The sequence below is a fragment of the Staurois parvus genome, unplaced genomic scaffold, assembly GCF_062004578.1.
Source record: "Staurois parvus isolate SC_StPar_1 unplaced genomic scaffold, SC_StPar_1.0 ptg000014l, whole genome shotgun sequence".
Classification (NCBI taxonomy): Eukaryota; Metazoa; Chordata; class Amphibia; order Anura; family Ranidae; genus Staurois; species Staurois parvus.
This window is the reverse complement of record NW_028317810.1, coordinates 6,434,059-6,457,396: the sequence shown is the minus strand read 5'-3', so window position 1 is coordinate 6,457,396 and position 23,338 is coordinate 6,434,059. Positions and strand designations below refer to the sequence as shown.

The 23,338-nt window shown below is 38.2% G+C and overlaps 1 protein-coding gene across 3 annotated transcripts in view; it reads right to left on the bottom strand.

Moving 5' to 3' along the window:
- Positions 1–23,338, bottom strand: part of WSCD2 (WSC domain sialate O sulfotransferase 2) — a 405,505-nt gene that overhangs the window by 263,309 nt on the left and 118,858 nt on the right. The window lies entirely within an intron of this gene.

Below are 23,338 nucleotides of genomic sequence, written 5' to 3'. Positions count from 1 at the left end.
AATATACAACTGTATTAATTGATATTTATTTATATCTGTGTGAAGCTAATTTTGAAAATATATCCTTTGGGAGAACTGCTCTGTTTCGTGCATATGCCTAAAATTTGCTATATGGCTGCTTCTCACACTGTGTCTTAGTACCAGAAAGATTATCACTGAAGCCTGTAGAACATCACTTCTTATTTGAGAGTAATGATGTGTAAACATGCAAAGTGCTAAGGTTTTCTTCCCTTCTGATTCCCGTCTGCTAGGCTGATCATGGTATGTGTTTGTAATAGATGCAAAAATGAAGTATACAGACCAAGTATGACTTCAGTATGAATTCCTTATCAGTATACCTTTTCTAGATCAGAGACTCAAGTACTGAAACCACAGACAGCCAGATGACTAGTTTTCCTAAAAAAAAAGAGGTCAGCAATGTCTCTCAGTACAGATATTCTTTAAAGCCAAAGTCTGGGGATGTAGCAAAAATTAATTGTGACAGTCACCCCCCAACCCTACATATGCACATTAAAATGCTCCAATTTGGTCCAAAGGCAGCTAGTGCTTTGGTCTTCTCTCATGGTCCAGAATGAGAGCTGGCCGTTGACATCATCACATCAGTAAGGAGCTGCTGATCCTACTTCTTAAGTTATGACATTGGCAAAGGGAAAGTTCATACAACTATAGAAGAGGATCAGTTTCAGGGGATCTGACAAAAAGGAAGCCATTGGGATCCTGGAATAAGGTGATAGCTTCTGTTAGGGCCTACCTAGACTAAACCAGCATCCTGTATCCTGCATATTCCTATAAATGCATAATTATATATTTCTGCTACCAGCTCAGAGTTCCACTTGAAAACAGACATGTCCCACAAAGCATTTCCTTACTACCAAGCAAAGGTTTAAACTTAGCAGCTCTCTAACATCAACCATAGGTTGAACTTGGACTTAGCAGTTCTCTAACACCAACTAAAGGTTTAAACTTGGATGTAGCAGTTCTCTAATATCAAATAAAGGTTTAAACTTGGATGTAGCAGTTCTCTAACACCAACCAAAGGTTTAAACTTGGACTTAGAGAACTGCTATGTCCAAGTTTAAACCTTTGGTTGGTGTTAGAGAACTGTTACATCCAAGTTTAAACCTTTATTTGGTATTAGAGAACTGCTACATCCAAGTTTAAACCTTTAGTTGGTGTTAGAGAACTGCTATGTCCAAGTTTAAACCTTTGGTTGGTGTTAAAGGACTGCTAACACCAACTAAAGGTTTAAACTTAGATGCAGCAGTTCTCTAACACCAACCAAAGGTTTAAACTTGGACGTAGCAGTTCTTTAACACCAACCAAAGGTTTAAACTTGGATAAACAGTTCTCTAACAACAACTAAAGGTTTAAACATGAACTTAGTGGTTCTATAACATCAATCAAAGGTTTTGGGTTGGACTTAGCAGCTCTCTAACACCAAACAAAGGTTTAAACTTAGACTTAACAGTTCTCTAACACCATTCAAATGTTTCAACTTGGACTTAGCAGTTATCTAATACCAACCAAAGGTTTAAACTTGGACTTAGCAATTCTCTAACACCAACCAAAGATTTAGACTTGGACTTAGCAGTTCTCTAACACCAGTCAAAGATTTGAATTAGGTCTTAGCAGTTCTCTAATGCCAGCCAATAGTTTTAACTTGAACTTGTGCAGTACTGTACCTTTAGAACTGAAATGTTTGTTATATTATTCTTGCACGTCAATTTTTTACTAATAGGTATGGAAAGCACACTATTATCTTGCCTTATACTGAATGATACTCACTGTGGGCCAGAAGTAGTTCTTGAGTAGTACACAGCGTTTTTTCAATTTAAAGTTTAATTTGTTCTTTTATACTGGACAGTAAAATTTCCTTAAGGGAAATAGCAACCGAATGCAACTGCTTCTCTCTCCTGTCTCATAATGTAACAGGGTTCACATCTTTGCATATAGGTCACAGACTTAATTTCTGGTATAAACACACGTGGAAGATAATTAATATTACATCTGCCTGTTACACTTTAGTTCATTTGTTTGCCAGTAGCAGTCCAAATATTGTATTGAAAGCAAGACCGTTGCTCATCTATTTTATATATATATATATAATCTTTCTGCACTGCTGTTAAAAGTAAACGGACACTGGTGCATTATCTTATCAAGAATAACTTTCCTTTTAACAATAGTAGAAAATGCTTACAGTAAAAAGAGCAGCAAAGTTCACTCATCACCCCAAGAAAATTGAGGCCAAAGTGGAAGCTTGAGAAGCTTTCAAAGCCTGAGATTTTAACTGCTATCAATGGTTATTTAAATGTATACTAATTAAAACACTGAAAAATACATCAGACTACACAATGGTAGTTCAGAAAAACTAAGATCACTTTGTGCCCAGAACACCTACAGGGTCAGGCTAGTCCTTTCAAAAGCACTGCTAAAAGCCATGTACCCAGTATAATGATAATTTGCATAATTACACACTGTAAGCACCAAAGAGCACACCATGGACAACTTTCTATTATAAAAAACATTATTTTAAAAGGGTATTAAAAGCAACATTTATTATATTGCAACCAATTCTTAGATGTTATGGCTGCATACATTTTCCTTTTTTGGGCTTTTCATTATTTTCATCTGGTAATACTGCCAATAAGTCTGTCATTTTTCAACAGGACAAGCTATCTTGTAAATGCAGAAGAATCGCATTCAGGAATGGAACGTTTTGCCCAAAAACTGCTAAATGCGGCAAAACGCATGTAAACACGCATAAACATGTAAAAATTTACCTAAGCACTAACCACATTTAGCCCCTGGGCATTCATTCATTTCTATGGCAAGTACTCTGGCCAATGAAATTAATAAATGTCTTAGTGCTAAACGCAGGTAAACGTGGCTAAACACGGTACCACGTTCACTTGTGTTTTTGCCATGTTTAGCGTTTTTCTGCTGCCAGGAGAAATACATTCCAGTGTGCATAAGGCCCATTTACCACTGATAGGGGGTACAATGATCAGCTTTTTTTTAATGTAAAACCTTTATCCCAATAGGAAAAAAAAATTGCAGTAACTGCTTGTGTAACTGCAGTGTGAGTCAAAGTTTACTTCAATTTGTTAGTGTATCTATATCTGCTAGTATAGCTAACACTCGGCCTCCCCCAGACTGACAATGCTGCTGTATAAATGTGCTCCTTCATCCAGAGTGGGTGCACTCTAATATAAGAGTTGTGTTACTGGCTAGATTACCAGGTGAAAACAGAGTAAAAAAAAAACCTAAAAAAATGAAAGCTAATGCAGCTACCATATCTAATGATTGGTAAACTGCAATATATTACATTTTTGCTTTTGGGTTTATCGCCACTTTAATTTTAGGATGATTTGACTGCTCCTCAATGCAAAACTGTATCGTGAAGTATGTAAGTAAAGGCAGATCCCCATAAAAGACAAATAAAGGCACATTTCACCTTTTGTCAAAACAAACAAGTAAAAAAACAATTAATGCACTGAATTAATTTTTTTCATTGGAGCCTTGAAAGCACTGCAACTCTAGTAAGTGCATTGTGGGTGCAATGTATAGGTTCTTACAGAATATCCCTCTAGGCCCAGGTTTATACAGAGGTATGGACCTACCATTACAGGGATGGATCTAGAAATCAATGGACTATGGTTGCAATGACATCACCATACTTGCTCTGTTGATATCAAGAAGTACCTCTGTTATGGTGGTCTTGTCTTCCATTCACAGAAGCATGTGAATGGATGCTGTGACTGTATGGGTAGAGCCTTGCACAGCCACTCAAAATAAAAAAAAAACGTGAGTCGATGATGCGACTGTGTGGGTGGAGCCTTGCACAACCACTCCAATTAAAAAAAAATAGAGAGAGCTGTGAGAACCCAATCATTCAGGTTTACATACAAGCAAGCACCTGAATTTAATTACATATCAAATGCATTGTATAGCAGAGCTCAGTCTTGGAGAAGGAGAAGAAGTACGAGAGGGCTGCACAGAGAGCATGTTAATTGGATGAGAGAGCAGAGAAACAGGGATATGACTATTGCCTACTCTGCCCACTTTTAGGTGATCTCTGAAAACCTCTCTCTTCAGGGAAGCCTATCCCACCTTCAGCTAATAATGGAATCTACTATTCCTCCTATCAGTTCATCCCCCACAGTTATCACCTTTTGTCCCACCAGCCCCTCCCTCTTAGATTGTAAGCTCCAAGGAGCAGGGCCCTCCTAACCCTCTTGTATTGCACAGTATCGTGGCTGTATTGTCTCCCTTTATGTTGTAAAGGGCTGAGCAAACAGTTGGCGCTACATAAATCCTGTATAATAATAATAATATAATAATATGAGCTCATCAGTTTGCTTATTCTTTCACTGTCCAGTCAAAAGGAGAGGGAGGAACAAGACATGTAAGTGTTCTATATCTGCAGGAGAGATAAATTGGGTCTCATTTCCTGACAGATAGGGCTGTCTAAATCTCAGAACTGGATGGACAGAAATTCAAATCCTTTGTCAGATAAAAATGCTTCTTATATGTATTTCATCTGTGTATTTCACTGTTTGCCTGAAATTCAGAAGTCTGGAAAACAAGGCACACACTGATTCTTCAGTTGTGATATTTCCTTTGGAAAATATAAGAAGGTTTGGAACTGAACTGGTAAACTTGTACTTTAAAGATGCATGCTCTCAAGAACACGTAAACTCAAAAAATAATATATAGCTGGTCTTGTGCCGTTAAACCTCCACAGTTTATCCTTTTCTGTCACATGGCACATAGATGTTGATCTTACCAGTTTTTACAATGTCAAGGTCACTGCCTTCCAGTAGGTATGGCGACAACGCTTCTTCCCTCCTTGAAATACTGCAGGAGTGTTGTCACAATTGTGTATGCATTCTACTATTAGGACTAAAGGCTGACATAGCAAAACATAGCCCTCCCACATCTTGGAACCCTGCTTAGCCAGTCTATGTGTGCAAGTGTATTATTTCCATCAGTTGAAGTCGATTGATAAATTAGGATTCATACCAAGTAGGATTCATACCAGGCCACCAAGCACCTGACGCTACCAGAAGACTTATATCCCTCATTCACCACTTACAACACACCAAACAACCCTCGTTACTATTATCACTAGACTCTGAAAAGGCATTTGACCGAATACACTGGCTATTTATGCAAATTACCCTACAGAAATTTGGCATTACAGGTTGGATGTTAACGGCCATCTTATCACTACAGATCCCTTTGATATTACCAATGGTACTAGACAAAGCTGCCCTCTATCCCCCGTCATATTTGCATTACTCATTGAACCGTTAGCCTCTAAACTTCGAGACAATCCAATGTTCAGTGGCATAAGAGACCTTAATACTGAACACAAAATTAGCCTATTTGCAGACGACATCATATTTATGATTACCAATCCAACCAAATCCCTTCAAACAATACGCATCCATCTTCAACAATATACGACGGTCTCTTACTATAAACTAAATGAGCCCAAATCCTCAATCTTAAATCTCCACACACCATATCACACTCAGATATCCCTTACTAAACAATTCCCTTTCACCTGGGAAAAAAACAACATCCCATACTTAGGAATCAAACTCACTGCTACAACAGACCAACTATTTACTTTGAATCACAAAAAATTATACTAAACTATACCCCAAGAAATTGCCAACCTTCGTACCTCAGAACTTTCTAAAATAGTCAGAGTGGCGACATTAAAAATGCTCATCCTACCAAAAATTCTTTACATTTTCCGCACACTTCCCATACCGGTTCCTAGTATCTTCTTCTCCAAACTCCAATCGATTCTTACCAGATTTTTATGGAATTCCAAAAAATCTAGATGTACCACCAATCTCTTAATAAGACCACCCTCCAAAGGAGGCGCAGGCCTCCCGCATCGTAAATCCTACTATAATGCCACTCTCCTGGACCAAATATATTTTTGGTGGAACCCAACCAGAGAAAAAACCTGGTCCACAATGGAAACCTTACCCTTCCTTCCACTTAAACCCCACCATTTACTCTTAACTCCAACAATCTCACAAACAATTTATAACTTAAAACACCCATGTATCCAAGCCACTTTTCAAGCTTGGAAAGATCTCTTGTCCACAGATTACACAAACTCCGAACAACTCCGTACCACAGTCGATATATTACATTCCATTACACCCTCCCTAGATTTATCTCAATGGGAAAAACGAAACATACATAACATAGCAGACCTCTATTAAGACCACACCCTACACTCATTTCAATATCTCCAAACCACATTTAATCTCCCTACCACTGAATACGTCACCTACTTATGAATCACCCACTGCATCCAAACAAAAAACATACTCCATTCCATAAAAATTCCAGCTACGGCTTATCTCTTTTTCTCCAGACCACAAAACCCAGGTAAAGGCATCTCTACCTTCTACAAATATTTAATGGACCTACAATTCTTTCTAAAATCTACCTCCCTATCCAATTGGGAAAAAACCCTAGCAGAAACAATTACAACAAATACATGGATTACTATATTTAACTCCACCTACAAATCCTCCCGATGCAGTTCACATTGGGAATCCTACTTGAAAATACTTCATCAATGTTACCTAACCCCTACCAAACTAGCCATTTTCTACCCAAACCACTCCCCCTCTTGCTGGCGACAATGCAGGGACACAGGCTCCACTCTACACATATTATGGTCCTGCAAATCCATTAAATCCTTCTGGAATAGTGTGTTCCAACTAATAGCTGAAGTATCCAAAATAATGATAACCCCAAATCTGTCACTCACGCTCTTACACATCGGGATTGACAAATTCCCATATACTTCCCATACCACCATTATCCACATACTTTTCGCAGCAAAAATAAATATAACCCGATTATGGAATACCACCACCGCTCCCTCCCACAAATCTCTAATTTCAGATCTTAACTTCCAATGCGAAATGGAAAAAAGATTGGCTCTTAATAATTCCACTCAAAACAAGTTTAATTCCTTATGGTCTAACTGGTTACAAAATCCTAACTGCTCTGTAAAATCCTGATACCTTACAAATAATCAATCTACACATCCACTTTAGACTGGTACTCCTTCCCCACCCCATCATAATTACCCCTCCCCACTACCCTCCCTATTATCCTCCCCTTGTTCAATACCCCCATACTACTTCTTACTCTACCCCACGGTTCAGTTTAACCCCAAGTTTACCTCTGATGTTTATGCAGCAACTCTAACTCTAACCCCAGCCAAAAAGTGGGGTGACTTCTTATCAAAGTTATATTGTATGAATACAATCTCTACTGAACCAAATGTCTTCTTTCTGTTACATTTTTGAAAAATTTTTAATAAAAATTATTAAAAATTAAATCACCAATGTGAAGTACTGCACAGACCTAAATTGTTTTTTCTCTGTTGTTCATGCATTTAATTTGTTTTTTTTTTTGGATAAATTCAATATATGAAGTTTCATATCAGGCTGACTGGATACTCTATGCAACTTACTATTGATGCCTAAACTATATACTGTACTGAATTAGCTGTACTATTAACTATATCATCTAAACACTGTAACCAGCATATACTGTATGTATATCATCACTCTGCCTGCGATGCATACTGTTCCTCTGTAATATTCAATTTGTTGAAAACCAAATAAAAACTATTGAAAAGAAAACGTATTACTTTAACTCCAGGTTTGCAGCATATATTGATGGTTAGCACAATAAAACACTTTACTGCTACCAAATGTGAACAGCTTACCATGCTACTAACTAATGTGTTATACAATTTAAATTCGGTAAAGCAAGAAAAAAAATACTTACCTTTGTGTCCAAATTCTTTTCTTCAACTAAGCAACTAAGTGCCTAGTCTGTATATTTTTGTGAAATTCATTACGTAGCTTCCAGTAACTTTGCTTGAGGTGGAGCCCAGTCAATGAACAGAATGGGATCTGTGAAATAAGTGTTATTTGTGCATCACCCGCACCTCGCCCTGTTCCAGTGATTGGTATTAAGTGAAGTTCTCCATTAGCTCACAAATTCTAGTCGTATGCTGAGAAATTAATGCTTGGTTGATTTGTTATGCTTTTGGAAACGCTTGTTTTAATCCTGGCAAGACTTAATTAAACTCAAACTCTAATTAAAAGAAAATCACTTTCTCTTTACTTTTGCAAGTTAACATTACATACAGTAGTATATTTTCTTCCAAATAAATGCTATCTTTTTTACATGCTAAATTGTTCTAAATTTTTTCTCTAAATCTGTAATCTATTTTTGAGTCAATGGAATTTATTTACTAAAGGTAACTAGGCTGTTCACTTTACATGGGAAGTTACACATTACAAGTGAATTTTCGCCTTGAGCTAAGTGAACAAGGTAAAATGTTATTTTGCAATCACGTACAAATAAAATAAAAAAAAAACAGTATTGTTGCTTGGACAATGGAAGTGAGCAGAGCTTCACTTCATTCTCTAAACTCTGGGAAAATTCCCTTGTGCAGTGCAACTTCCTTGCAAAATGAGTCTTTTTGCCATTAGTCAATCAACCCCCAGTGTTAGACTAGAGCATCAAAATACTTTCTAAAGCTCTATAGCCAAAATGGACAAACAGGGGTTTATTTACTAAAGCTGGAGAGTCCAAAATCAGACTCACTTCTGCATAGAAACCAATCAGCTTCCAGGTTTCATTGCCAAAGCTTCATTGAACAAGCTGAGGTTAGAAGCTGATTGGTTTCTATGCAGAAGGGAGTCTGATTTTGGACTCTCCAGCTTTAGTAAATAAACCCCACAGTGTCCTATGTAAAAACTGAGCTACTGTGCAGGTTATTTGTGGTGCCTGTGGTAGGCTGCTCTAGTGGAATCTTGAGCTCCCCGTTCACAGGGTAGTCTTAGATCAGGAGTGTCAAACTCGCGGCCCACCAGCTGTTGCAAAATTACAAGTCCCATCATGCCTCTGTCTTTGGGAGTCATGCTTGTAACTGTCAATCTTGCAATGCCTCATGGGACTTGTAATTTGGCAACAGCTGGAGGACCACCAGTTTGACACCTGTGTCTTAGATGGATATATAATTTTAAATAGACTTTAAGAAAAAGACAAAAAATATAAACTTCGACTCCATCTAACATTTGTTAAGCAGCTATAAGAAAAGCTCTTTTTTTTAAAAAAAGGGTTTAGACTGTATAAATAAAAACTGACCATTAACGCTGTAATATCTCTAAAATTAGCTCCTTTTTAACTAATGAAACCACCAAGCTACTCATTCACTCCCTTGTTATTTCTCTCCTTGGCTATTGCAACTCCCTTCTCAAAGGCCTACCTCTCCATAACCTATCCCCTCTTCAGTCTATCATGAATGCTGCTGTCAGTCTCATCTACCGTACCAACAGCTCAGTGTCTGACACCTCTCTCTGCGAATCTCTCCACTGGCTTCTGATGCCAGGCAAATTAAATGAAAAATTCCAACAACATACAAAGCCATTCACAACTCCAATCTACACCAATCTTGTCTCCAAATATCACTAAAACCGTCTCGTCTCCTCCTGCCATGCTCATCTCCAGGGCTTCTCCAGAGCCTCTTTCATCCTCTGGAACTCTGCACCTCAGTCTGCCTGCCTATCTCCTATTTTGGTTGCCTTTACGAGATCCCTGGAAACCCATCTCTTTAAGGAAGCCCATCACAACTCCAACTAACTGAACTTTGATCACTTCCATCAACTCATACCCCACAGTTATAACCATTGTACCTTTTGTCTCACCCTATTAGATTAGTAAGCTCTTGTGAGCAGGGCCCTCTTTACCCTCTTATACTTTATTGTATTGTAATTGTACTGTATTCCTTTATATTGTAAAGCACTGCAGAAACTGTTGGCGCTATATAACTCCTGTATAATAATGATTATAAGCACTCCCGGCAATGTATTATAGTTTGTCCCAACACCTCCAATTTTTGCTGGACAACTTGGCCAGTGACCAGTGCATTTGTGCACATGAACAGTAATGTGGGTTTGGGTTGACCACAGGCATGACACCCTGAGACCCTGTATGTAAAGGTGAAGCCCAACTGTATGTGACAGGCACATGGAAAGAACCTAGTCTCCCACATTACAAATCTACCCAGCACCAACAATCATTTATTGTTTTTTAAACTGTTGGTGGTAAGTTGCATTGATGGACGTTTGTGATTAGAAGTTTGTTTTAAACCGACTGAAAATCACCAGAAAAAGGTACTTAGACTAAGTGGGGAGTCTGACTGCTACATACACAAAGGCTGTGATTTGTATGTCACCATGGGTTTTTATCCAGGGAATTTTCAATTGCCTTAGGGGGTTAGGAAGGTATTTGCTATCCCCTGGTGGAGCAAATTGGATCGTTTTTTGCCTGCTTGTGAATCAACTTTGGGTTTAGGGTTCTGTATACACAGTTTTATTACATTCACTTTTTAACTTGATTTTTTTCAGAAAGACTTTTTTCAGAATTACTTTTTCTTAGAAGGAGAAAGAAAATAAGGAGTATGTGGGCATGCACATCTCTTTCCTAATTGACAATATGTGAGGGATTTGAAAGAAAAGACTGGTGTTTATTAAAGAACCCATGTTTACTGGAGATTCTCCACATAGCTATGTTTTGTTTTACTCTACCTACCTAACATCTAATAAAAGGCAAATATCCTAATGGTATGTACCTGCCAGCTGGACTTTTTACTTTGCTTGCAGTTCATGTAAGCAGGATTTTAACCCGTAAAGCTTATATATACTGCTGCACTATGGTTTTTCCATTTTAATTACAGGTACTGGGAGTTGGTGGATTGGTGGAGCATAAGGAGGAATTTGCACTACAGACCCAGCAGAGATTTTGAGAGGTGAATCTGCAATTGATATATGGTAAAGTGCATGAACTGGAGGGGAGGTGCGAAGCACAATTTGGTGATTGGAGCACATAGGGTGGATCATTTACTATCAGGGAGAGGAGATTGTGATGAAGGATTGTGGAGAAGACACAGATGGATATACAGATGGATGCATGAAATTTCAGATTGAGGTTAAGAGTTGACATTAAAGAAGGTGGTTGATGGCGTGATCACATGATGATATAATTGAAGCATGTTGAAGCACGTTATAGCATTATTAAGAACATTAATGTATTATAAGTTAATATAAATTGTGGAACTAACTACACTATATGTATTTTTTTAATTTTTGGTATTTTGGAGCATGGTGCAGTAGATGTGATGTGAATGAAGAGGAAGTAAAGAGGATTTGTTTACATTTTTTTATGTGGACTTTTGGAAAAGGCTGGGAAAAGTTTATAGTGTGCTGGTTCAGTGAAAGTACGTTTTGTTCTACTCTACCTAGTCAACATCTAATAAAAGGCAAATATCCTAGTGGCATGTACTTGCCAGCTGGACTTTTTACCTTGCTTTATGATTCTGTTAGCTCTGGATTCTTCTTTTCTAAATATAAATACCTCTAGGCAAAGATTTAGACCTGTGCTCCCTGTCTGTAGTTACATGTTCAGTATGCATTTCTTGAAAGCTAGTTGCAGAAGTTGGCAAGACATACACATAGAGCACAAAATATGGAGGGAAAGGTATGTTGTATTTTTAGTAACATTAAGAATACATTTTGCTAGCTAAGGTAATGTAAAAAAACCTATCAACTACAGACATATATATCATTCTATATAGAAAGAATTTTTTTATTTATCTATGTAATAACTGGATCCAGCTCATACCAACTAAAAACTCTACACAATACAAACTCCTTATGTAGATGCAGATAAAATATGCATTCTCATTGGCCCTTAAAGACCACTTACATAAAAACTCAAAATGAACAGGTTGCATGTAAACTGAAACTAAAGAAGCTAGCTGCGTTCCTCTCTATGATTGACTTTACCCCCTCCCCTTCTATGGTGTGTACTGATGTCTACCCCTTTTCTCTTTCATATTCTACTGTAAAATGTATAATGTTCAGGGTAAAGCTTCCAAAAGTGAGATCCATGATTGGCAGGCATGGAAACTATGTAGAATACAGAAATGAATGAAACATACTTTTTTGGCTGCAATAACAACCATTCGTGATCTACTGATTATGTTTTTGTATGTTGCCTAGGCAAATCCTTTAAAACAACTGCATCAAGGGAAAACTGACTTTATTTTTTAATCAATGTGACATACTTTCTATAGAAGTGACTTGAATTACTATCATTCAGCCATCTGGAGATCGTTCCTCTTTACTATGAACTTAATGCATGTTAGGTCCATTACGGCACATTTGCATACATCTAGCATTAATATGCTTCCTCATCGTCTCAAACAGATCATTTGTTTCCCTTATTGCTCCCAGCTAGCAAATGTTTGCAAAGAAAATTTCACTGCAGCTTAGTTGTAGAGCACTTTTCGACTCCTAATAAAACATTAGAGCAGAATGTCCAGGCTCCATGTTGAATTAAATGATATCTTTTAGCTCGATCAGATGTGCTATTTGCAGTTGTAAACATATCAATGGGACCTTTCAACTTTGTCTCCTGCTGCTAAACAGTCTCCAACATATAACATGCTGTAACAATGAGGAACTGTGATGAATCAGACTTAAGCATTAGCTCTTAAAGCAATTAAGTACATTTCCCAGCTGGAAATGTATTATGTGAGTTCTTGATTTGCAAATCCGCTTTATCAGCTGTCAAAAAGTAACACATACATTGGCTACATCACCGAAAGAACTATATCAACATCCTCCAATGCTATGCAGAAAGCACATGGAAATTGTATACTACTAATGATAATGTCAATTCATGGTAGAAAATGTAAGTATGTTTTATATATAATATACTTTATATACTGTATAGGTATATTTATATAACAAAAGCTCTGTGCCACAACCCCTTTTGTCTGTTTTCATCCTGGTGATCTTCGGGGATTTGCCAGGTTGTGCACATTGATCTAGATGGTGCTGTCTCCATTCACATACACTTTCTTTACACACACACACACACACACACATACATATATATATATATATATAAATATATATATATATATATATATATATATACACACACACACATACATACATACACACATATACACACACAAACACACATCGATCAGCCATAACATTATGGCCATCCACCATAACCCATTGAGGCATGGACTCCATTAGACCTCTGAAGGTATGCTGAGGTATCTGGCACCAAGCCGTTAGCAGCAGATCCTTCAGGTTCTGCAAGTTGCAAGGTGGAGCTTTGGGGTTTTCCTTCCTTGGGCTATTTTTGATAAGTCCTGACCACTGCAGGTGGGGAACATCCAGCAAGAGCTGCAGTTTTGGACTTGTCCTGACCCTGTCATCTAGCCAAAGCCCTTTTCAAAGTCACCGAAATCTTTATGCTTGCCCATTATTTCTGTTTTCAACACATTCATTTCAGTGACAAAATGTTCACGTTACCTGTCAGTGGTCATAATGTTATGACTGATCGGTGATATATATACAGGTGAAACTCGAAAAATTAGAATATCATGCAAAAGTTCATTTATTTCAGTAATGCAATGTAAAAGGTGAAACAAATTTATGAGATAGACTTAATACATGCAAAGCAAGATAGTTCAAGCCGTGATTTGTCATAATTGTGATGATTATGGCTTACAGCTCATGAAAACCCCAAATCCACAATCTCAGAAAATTAGAATATTACATGCAAGAAATAAAACAAGGATTGTACATAGAACAATATCGGACCTCTGAACAGTATAAGCATGCATATGTACTCAGTACTTGGTTTGGGCCCCTTTTGCAGCAATTACTGCCTCAATGCGGCGTGGCATGGAAGATATCAGCCTGTGGCACTGTTGAGGTGTTATGGAAGACCAGGATGCTTCAATAGCGGCCTTCAGCTCTTCTGCATTGTTCGGTCTCATGTCTCTCATCTTTCTCTTGGCAATGCCCCATAGATTCTCTACGGGGTTCAGGTCAGAAGAGTTTGCTGGCCAATCAAGCACAGTAATCCCACGGTCATTGAACCAGGTTTTGGTGCTTTTGGCAGTGTGGGCAGGTGCCAAGTCCTGCTGGAAAATGAAGTCAGCATCCCCATAAAGCTCGTCTGCGGAAGGAAGCATGAAGTGCTCCAAAATCTCCTGGTAGACGGCTGCATTGACCCTGGACTTAATGAAGCACAGTGGACCAACACCAGCAGATGACATGGCTCCCCAAATCAACACAGACTGTGGAAACTTCACACTGGACTTCAAGCATCTTGCAGTGTGTGCCTCTCCATTCTTCCTCCATACTCTGGGTCCTTGGTTTCCAAATGAGATGCAAAAGTTGCTCTCATCAGAAAAGAGGACTTTGGACCACTGAGCAACAGACCAGGTCTATTTTTCTTTAGCCCAGGTAAGACGCTTCTGATGTTGTTTGTTGTTCAGGAGCGGCTTGACAAAAGGAATACGACATTTGAAGCCCATGTCCAGGATCCGTTTGTGTGTGTTGGCTCTTGATGCACTGACTCCAGCCTCAGTCCACTCCTTGTGAAAGTCCATAACACTTTTGAATGGCCTTTTACTGACAATCATTTCCAGGCTGCGGTCATCCCTGCTGCTTGTGCACCTTTTTCTTCCACGCTTTTCCCTTCCACATAACTTTCTAATAATGTGATTTGATACAACACTTTGGGAACATCCAACTTCTTTTGCAATTACCTTTTGAGACTTTCCCTCCTTATGGAGGGTGTCAATGATGGTTTTCTGCACAACTGTCAGGTCAGCAGTCTTTCCTATGAACCAGACCGAGAGACCATTTAAAGGCTCAGGAACCCTGTGCAGGAGTTATGGCTTAATTAGCTGATTAGAGTGGGACACTTTGAGCCTAGAATATTGCACCTTTTCACAATATTCTAATTTTCTGAGATTGTGGATTTGGGGTTTTCATGAGCTGTAAGCCATAATCATCACAATTATGACAAATCACGGCTTGAACTATCTTGCTTTGCATGTAATGAGTCTATCTCATATACTGGTTTCAACTTTTAAGTTGCATTACTGAAATAAATGAACTTTTGCACGATATTCCAATTTTTCAAGTTTCACCTGTATATATATATATATATATATATATATATATATATATATGCGCATTTATAAAAAGAGAGGGAGAGATGTGCTAGAATTTGAAACTAAATTTCAAATTCCATGGATGAATTTAAATGTGTGTATGGTATTTCCAAAGCTTTTAGGCTTGAATAGAGAAGGGAAAGGTTAAATCCCCTGTCAGGTTATGTTTTTTTTTTTTGTTGCCTATGTCCCTTTGCTCTGAAGATGCAACAGGAAGTGAGAGGAAATCTCTACAAACCGCAGAGAATTACCCGTTTAGGCAGCTATCACATAAACAGGAAAGGGCTTAATGTTCAAGTCGAACATCGGCTGTTCGTGTGTTTGCCGACCACTCAAACGTTAAGGATGTTTGGCTGACTATTCTCCCGCCATGCCCCACAATGCACTGCGGTCTCACAGAGCAATGCTTTGGCCAATCATAGCACAATTGGGCAGAGCTAGCGGTGATAAGCCATGGTGAGCCACAGGGTGGTAAGCTGCAGGGGGGGGGGGGGGGTGCTCGGAATCAAGGGTCTGGTAGGAATTTAGGGAAACTTTCCCCCCCATATATTGGGGGTAGAGTTCCTTCTTAAATGTCCTACCAGGCCTAAAGGGCCTGGTATGGCTTTTAGGGGGAACCCCACGCACTTTCCCCCCTATTTTTGGGACGTGGGATTCCACTTAAAAAACTTACCATGTTTAAAGGGCCTGGTATGGTTTTTAGGGGTAACCCCACGCACTTTAAAAAAAAACATTTTTTTAATGTGGAGTCCCTCTTAACCTTCCCACCAGACCTAAAGGGTCTGGTAAGGATTAGGGGGAACCCACGCTGTTTTTTTTTGTTTTGTTTTTTATAATACAACTGTAATCTTTTTAATAAAATGTCAGTCCTGCTGCAGCAGGTTCTATACATTGTACAGATGGGTAACTTTGCAGGTAGTTTAAGGGAACCCCCAGGCATGGTATTTAAATTATTTATTTTTTACTTTAAACAATGAAAAATGACTGCTCCTTTAAAAATGGTACTTTCTGAAAAAACATTTTCACTGAGTCATGTCCCTCATAGCAGTACCCGAGTCCCCATACTCCTTTTATGGCCAATAACTTGCATATAAGCCTTCAAAATGGGCACTTTTGAATTTACAAGTTTGAGTCCCATAGGCTTGCATTAGATCGAAGTTCACAGTCGAACATTCATTAGGTTTGTATGTTTGACCGCGAACCAAACACTGGGGTGTTTGACCCATCACTGATCTTTATTGGGAGATTTAGTCTTACTTTTTGTTCTGATGACAACTATAACATTTTGGATTGCCCATTTCTTTCAGTCTTAATGGCAATCACAACCAATACAAAAGTATGGGGAAGTCCACCCACAAGGAACACTAACAGCAATACAAAGCTTTGGCTATATATGCACTTTAACCATAAACATATAAGTAAAAACTTTCCAGCCCAGCAGCCTGAATCTCTATCACATAACAATTGTTCTTAAAATATTACAATCTTTTCATAATTTCCTGAATTTGTATATTCGAATAGAAACTTTCACATAAACCACCTTCTGTCTATATCAGCCCAGCTGATGCGAAATAAATATATGGGGTTTTCATATATAGAATATGTGATGTGTTCAGTCCAATTCACATCTAATGAGTGTGTTTGTTGGCACGCATTGCGCTAATGTGTATTTGTTGGCATGTTTAATGCACAACAGCATGGAGCAGCCCATTCACTTAAATTGGCTGCCCTACAGTATATGCGGCAAAAGTGTTAAAAGTAGTCCTTACACCTTTTCAGGCCGTGAGCTTTGTATGTTTTTTACCGCTCATTTTGGTGTTTGTTGTGCAACAAAATGTGTGTTTCTTAGCCACGTTTGGGGTGCCAATAACAATGAATGGGCTTCCCTCAGATATGAGATAGTGGTCAAAAGATCTGACCATCATATAATCATGTAGTTGACTGATCCTGATACAGACATGCATACTGCATAAAGTCTATAAAATACTAAACCTTGTAATTCAAATCAAACTTCCAGCTTGCCAAGGACAAAAAGAGACTGATTGCTTTAGGCTAGGTTCACATCTGTAATATATACCACAATGTGCCGTGCTTCACTTGAAATTATACATCCAGTTGCTATTACTTAAATTGCATACCACAATAAATAAACAATTATATGAAATACGAAAAGATGAATAAAAATGAATAAACATAATAAACCAATGTCAATTTCCAATAACAGTGTTCATATAATTATCAAAAGTCCATATATAAGAGATTTCTTCAGACTTGCATAGTTCACTTTAAAATATAATAACCCGTGCTTCTACAAAATATTTTAATGCGAAAAACTTGCATGGACGTGTTCCCCCACCGGTTGTGCTCTCACCTCAAGTATATCACTAAGGCCCCTGATGAAGCCACATGACTGGTGGCGTAACACGTAGGGGAGGGACTCTGACGTCAAACGCTTAGTGGTTCCATACTGACACTAGCTGGCAATTTTAGTTTTATTACCATAAGAAAAGATCTGGAGGACACATTTTGTAAACACACCGGTTTTATATATAGAGCATATGTGAGTGCATTACTTTTATTAATAAAATGGTTTTTAAAGGATAATACACTATGATTTGATTAATTGCTCTATATTAACCACCGTGGAAGGGAAGATTACCATTTGAGTGGAGAAGGACCACAAACAGCAAGATATTATCTTATCCATACTTTGGCCCATTTAAAGGGACATAAGTGTTATACAGTATGACCTTACTTAACGGTTTGGTCATATACTTGAGGTGAGAGCACAACCAGTGGGGGAGCACGTCCTTGCAAGTTTTTCGCACAAAATATTTTAACTTAGAAGCACAGGTTATTATATTTTAAAGGGAACTATGCAAGTCTGAAGAAATCTCTCATATATGGACTTTTTTTATAATTATATGGACACTGTTAATGGAAATTGACACTGGTTTATTATTTTTATTCATCTTTTCATATTTCATATAATTGTTGTATGCAATATAAGTAATAGCAACTGGATGTATAATTTCAAGTGAAGCGCGGCACATTGTGGTATATATTATTGATTTAGCACACTAGTATGAGTATGTGTTAGGTGCAGGCGATTCACAATTATCACTTAAGTAGATTTTATTACTTGCATAGCAGCTCACAAGCTTTCACTTGTTAGGTTCACATCTGTGTTGGTCCATAAACACTATTGTTTGTGACCCAGAGGCAAACTGCAATGCTCTTTTGCAGATGATTGGGGATGCCAATAATTGGCACCCCCATGCATCTAAAAATGTGTTGGGATTTTGAGTGTGCTGAATCTGCATCATGTGGTTTCATGCAGCTTTGATTTCAAAAAAGGGTCATGGACTTTTTTTGCTTTTCCTGCAGCTACAGCTGCTCATTTAATTTAATTTGATATTATGCAGGCATAATATCACATTTAATATTACTTCATTATACCATGTTTACTATACAATATATACAAGCTATATCAGCAATTTAAAACAACTCGGTCGAGTGTCCCCTGCACTGTGGTTCCAACTATCAAGCCACGTGTGTTACACACCAATGTAGTTTCAAAAGTCAGTTTAAATATTTTTAAATCTACAGCTTTCATTAAAAAAATACTTGGTGATACTGTCATGGAATGCTGTCCTGGTCTCCCGATTGCTCTTTGCCTTGTACCTGTGCTTTTGTAGAGGCTATGGGATCCCATGCCAGTGCTGAATGCATAGGCTTGTTTCACTATTGTCACAATGAGGAAGCCAACCCTGAGCAATACTATACAGCCACTGCTGAAGAACATGCACAGTCTGATACCTGTGAGGTTCCAGTGTATGCACCCAGAGTGTATTACCTGTACACATTACACTATTTCAGCAACAACAACAAAAAAACACAAACTATACAGGGACAGTAACAAGGAGATCACAGCCAGATTTCTTCCTCAGGCAAAGTATGAGCTTAAAACATTTTATTATACACATGTAGCCAGGTACTTCACTAAGAATGGAGAGTGAGAGAAACACTGGATGCAGCTGCTCTCTGTAACTACTGCGCTGCAGTGCTGAACTGGTTAATAGCTATTTCAGCAAGAGGAGGTATCTGCTGAGCAGGAAGAATTCAATAGACTGAGTAAGGCAGCACTGCACCATGGGAACTGTAGTCCAGAGGAGACAGACTCTACTGTAATCAATAGCTTTAAATTGCATTTGCCAGAGAAAGATTGTCAGGAAAAGGGAAAGGGCTGCATTTTCTTAGGCTGTAAAGGACACAGCTTGCTCTCGCCAAGAGAGAGACTGGAGAATACACATCACTGTCCAATGTGCTACACCACTGCTGCATAATGACGGCCTGAGCAGGATCCACAGTGATGAGTCAAAGTGTGCTGACAGCCAGAGTAACCTGGGTGCAGAGAGAGTGAACTGATCACTCTGTGTGACCGGATGGTGAGCTAAAATATCACTGGTGTTCATGAGCTGCTGCTGTGGGGATTTACTATCCACTGCTACAGATACTGACCATTTAGGAACTGACCATACAGACATCTAGTAGCCCTATTGTGCCTTAAAAGCTTTACTATAGACTATACTCATGTGCACCAACAGTACAACTGGGCCCTGACACTAGCCGGCTGACAAATTAGGACTAAAAACTGTCCGTTTACAGCTGCACTGTACACAGAAACCTTCACCTATTGCTTATGCTAAGGGGTACCTTTCAGGGGACATTGCACCATATCCTAGCCATTCTCATAGAATACACTCTAGACTAGTTATAGTGTTATTTGTCACATTACAGTTAATGCTTTAAGGAACTTTGTTTTACTGAGTTTGCTGATTCATGAGATAACCCCAGGCTAGAGGTACAGAACTCTAATCTAAGTTACCTTGGCATAGTGATTATACTATCTAGCAGACTGTATCTGAACCGTTCTTCTGTGTATGTATTTATGCTCAAACCATTTATTCTATCCCATACCAATACATTAAGTTCATTTACCAGTAAACGGTCTTGTGTTTTTTCTGGTGCTAATTCATAACTGAGTTAAAAGATATCTATGTTTGCGCTCTTATAAGTACTTGAAGTAACTTCTTTCAACCCGCTGTGTCAGCGGGACTGAGGGTGTTCTTGGAGTCAAAATGCCGAACAGAGAACCCAAATTACTAAACGACTCCTGCGAGGGTAGCACTACACACATGATTGTGTTACTGACAGTCAGAAGCTTGTGTGGGAGCCTGGCAGCCATGGCCTATGTTGGATCTATAAGAATACATCCCTGGTTGTAAGTGTTCAATTGCAGTGGCCAGCAAGGAGCCATATTACAATATAGGTCAGTGTCCAAAAGTAAAAGAGCTATAAGAAAGGACTACTTTTAGACCACTAACAAGTGATAATGGCCCAATTTTGCTTTTGGGCCTTGAGATTTCTAATTATACCTGTAGGCCGCACTGTAAACCAATTGGGTCTTACTGCATTGCACAGTGCTTTCATTCTAACTAATGAGGGGACAGCATGGATGTAACCTTCACAATGCTCAGCTGTTCTGTCTCAGCTTTGGCCGAACATTATTGCTTTATTGAGACAAAAAAAAAAAAGAAAATGGTCTGGGCTTTGTGTAGTGTCTGTTGGCAGTGTTTAAATGAGAAACCTAGCTGAATGGAATCACACATTTTTAGGCAGATAGGACTACTTACATATTTGTATTTCAATTGTATATTTCACTGTTTGCCTACACTTACACTAGGACATCCTTTCTTTAAAATCATATCCACTACATCACTAACACCTTGTAACCATGGTGATTTAGCTACTCTACATGAATCCAGAGCAAGCTTTTTTTAGATGTTCTTTTCGAAGAATGAAGCATCGCAATGTTTTGCGCAACCTTTATATAATGTCCCTGGCATCAGTACCAGTAAGTGAAAAATACTTAGGCCAGCCATCTGCTCTGAGTACCTTTATAGTTTAACAGAAGTGTTACCTGACAGCCATTGCAGAGGTCAATATTTAATTAACAAAACTACTGTTCAGGGCAATAACTGTGATTAGTTTTAGGGAAGGATTGGTATTTCTAAGATTAGTTTTGCCTAGTCTGGAACAAAACACACAATATATTTATTCTGGAATTGAATTTCTGCTTTGTTGTTAAAATGATGCAAATGTTACATTCTCACTGTGTCTTGCAGTCTGGGTTTGAACTACAGAACAAAAGTTACAGTATTTTACTGGATACATGACTTTGTTACAGTCAGCAAACCATGCCAGTCTTTGAATATTTCCCAGTTTACATTTAATTTGACAGAATAAAACATGCTTTAACACATATGCAAGGATGTTTTCTGTTCTGAATGTTCTAATAGCATCAAGCGAAAAATCAATAAGCCTGCATATACACAAGCACTGCCCAATTCACAATATATAACACAGATCATAAGTAGGTGTTACTCAGTAAGGGCCCTTAAAGCTCACCTGTGTCCAGACTGTGGACATACATTTTTACATATTCTTTACAGGCAGTAAAATAGATTGTTTTATAAACCATCATTGATCTCTCTAGCCGCATGCACCATGAATGAATACATTATCACAACAGATGCCCTAAAGTTGGGTTTCAGTTGGTTTTCTAAGAGTTTACAAGCACCAGCAGCTTGTTTTTATTATAATACTGACAGGCTGCCAAAATGTTGCTGCCATAAAAATGAAAGGGGAGGAGTTATGATTTCAGATATATTGATGAGAATTTTGAAGATTATTTTTTCATAATGCCTACAGCTACAGAGTTGAGTGTGACGATAATAAAGTCTGACCCCTACCCAACCTGTAGAGAGAATGAGGAAGTTGTACTGAACTCAGTAGCACCCTCGTTCTCCAAAATTCACAAATTGGTGACAAAATAGGTCAAATATAATTCTCATGCCTGTGGTGGGCAGGCAAAGTAGGAGCCTGAAACATTTTATTGTAGGTCAGAAATTCAACAGCAGATGCTGTGTACAGTGTGTGTTTTTACATATGGTGGCAGCTACTTTATCTGTGTGTGTGTGCATGTGTGTGTAAAGAGTTACCTGTTCCATTCACCTGCTCCAGTGATGATCACTTTCAAAGTATTACTTGGATTTTTGTTCAGGAGGTGGAAAATCTCTGCACAGGGTGGGATCCAAGAGTGTAATCATCACAGAACTTATTGAGAAATTATCTTGAGTGCGTTTACTTCTTGTACAAAATATATTAACACTACCCAATTGAATACTAGCCTGTATAAATCCCTTAATTACTAAGCCATTTTCCAGTGCTGTGACAGTTTGAAGGACAATAACTTGGTCATGCAAAATTGTATGTTATGTCATTTTTTTAGTCAGATGGAGCTATTTTGCTGGTATTTATTAATCCTTTTTTTCTACTATTTAAAGGGAGAAAACAAAATAATTGAAAAAGAAACCGATTTCCCTTACTTTCTGTTAAAAAAAAAAAGTCAAATAAAATATCAGGACAGTACAAACACTTTGAAAATGACGCCTTTTTAGAAAGTAAGTAGTGCAATGTGATTTCATGTTTTGTTGCAATGGAAATGAGGGGGTTAATGTGTTCAATAAAAGAGGGGAAGATGTTAATATATAAGTAGTACAGAGACAGGATGGAAATGAGCTGTATCGGAGGGGGTGTGGCTGGGTATATAAAAGGGTAAAAACATATTTTACAATAAAATATTAAAACCCACCACCTTCAACTTGCTGCTGCCTACACACCCATGTCCCTTGTCTACATCCACGTTATATCTGGTTTATCAGACTACTCCTGAGCACTGTAGTTTGTCTAGGCTTGACAAGCCGATTTATTCACATATTTATCCCTAGAATGCCTTCTTTCATGAAATCCACCTCTATTTATACTGCAGATGCCACTTTCTTGGAGAAAATCAGTGTTCCCTATTTTTTTTTTCTAATATAGTTTTGGTTTTGTTAGTTAAAATTACAAACTGGAAAAAAACATGTGGGATGAGTAGGGAAAGGGAGTTGTGGTTACTTGTAATTGTTTTCTTTTTGTTACATATTACTTGTTTATTATTCATTAAACTTGATGGGCGTGTGTTTTATTTTACCTACCTATGCAGCTATGATAAATTTGTATAACATTTTCATTAAAATAAAAGTAGGTGGCAATCTTCCAGAGCCTGAGGAAAGACACTGTACACTTTGGATGTATAAATCACACTAGCCACATAGC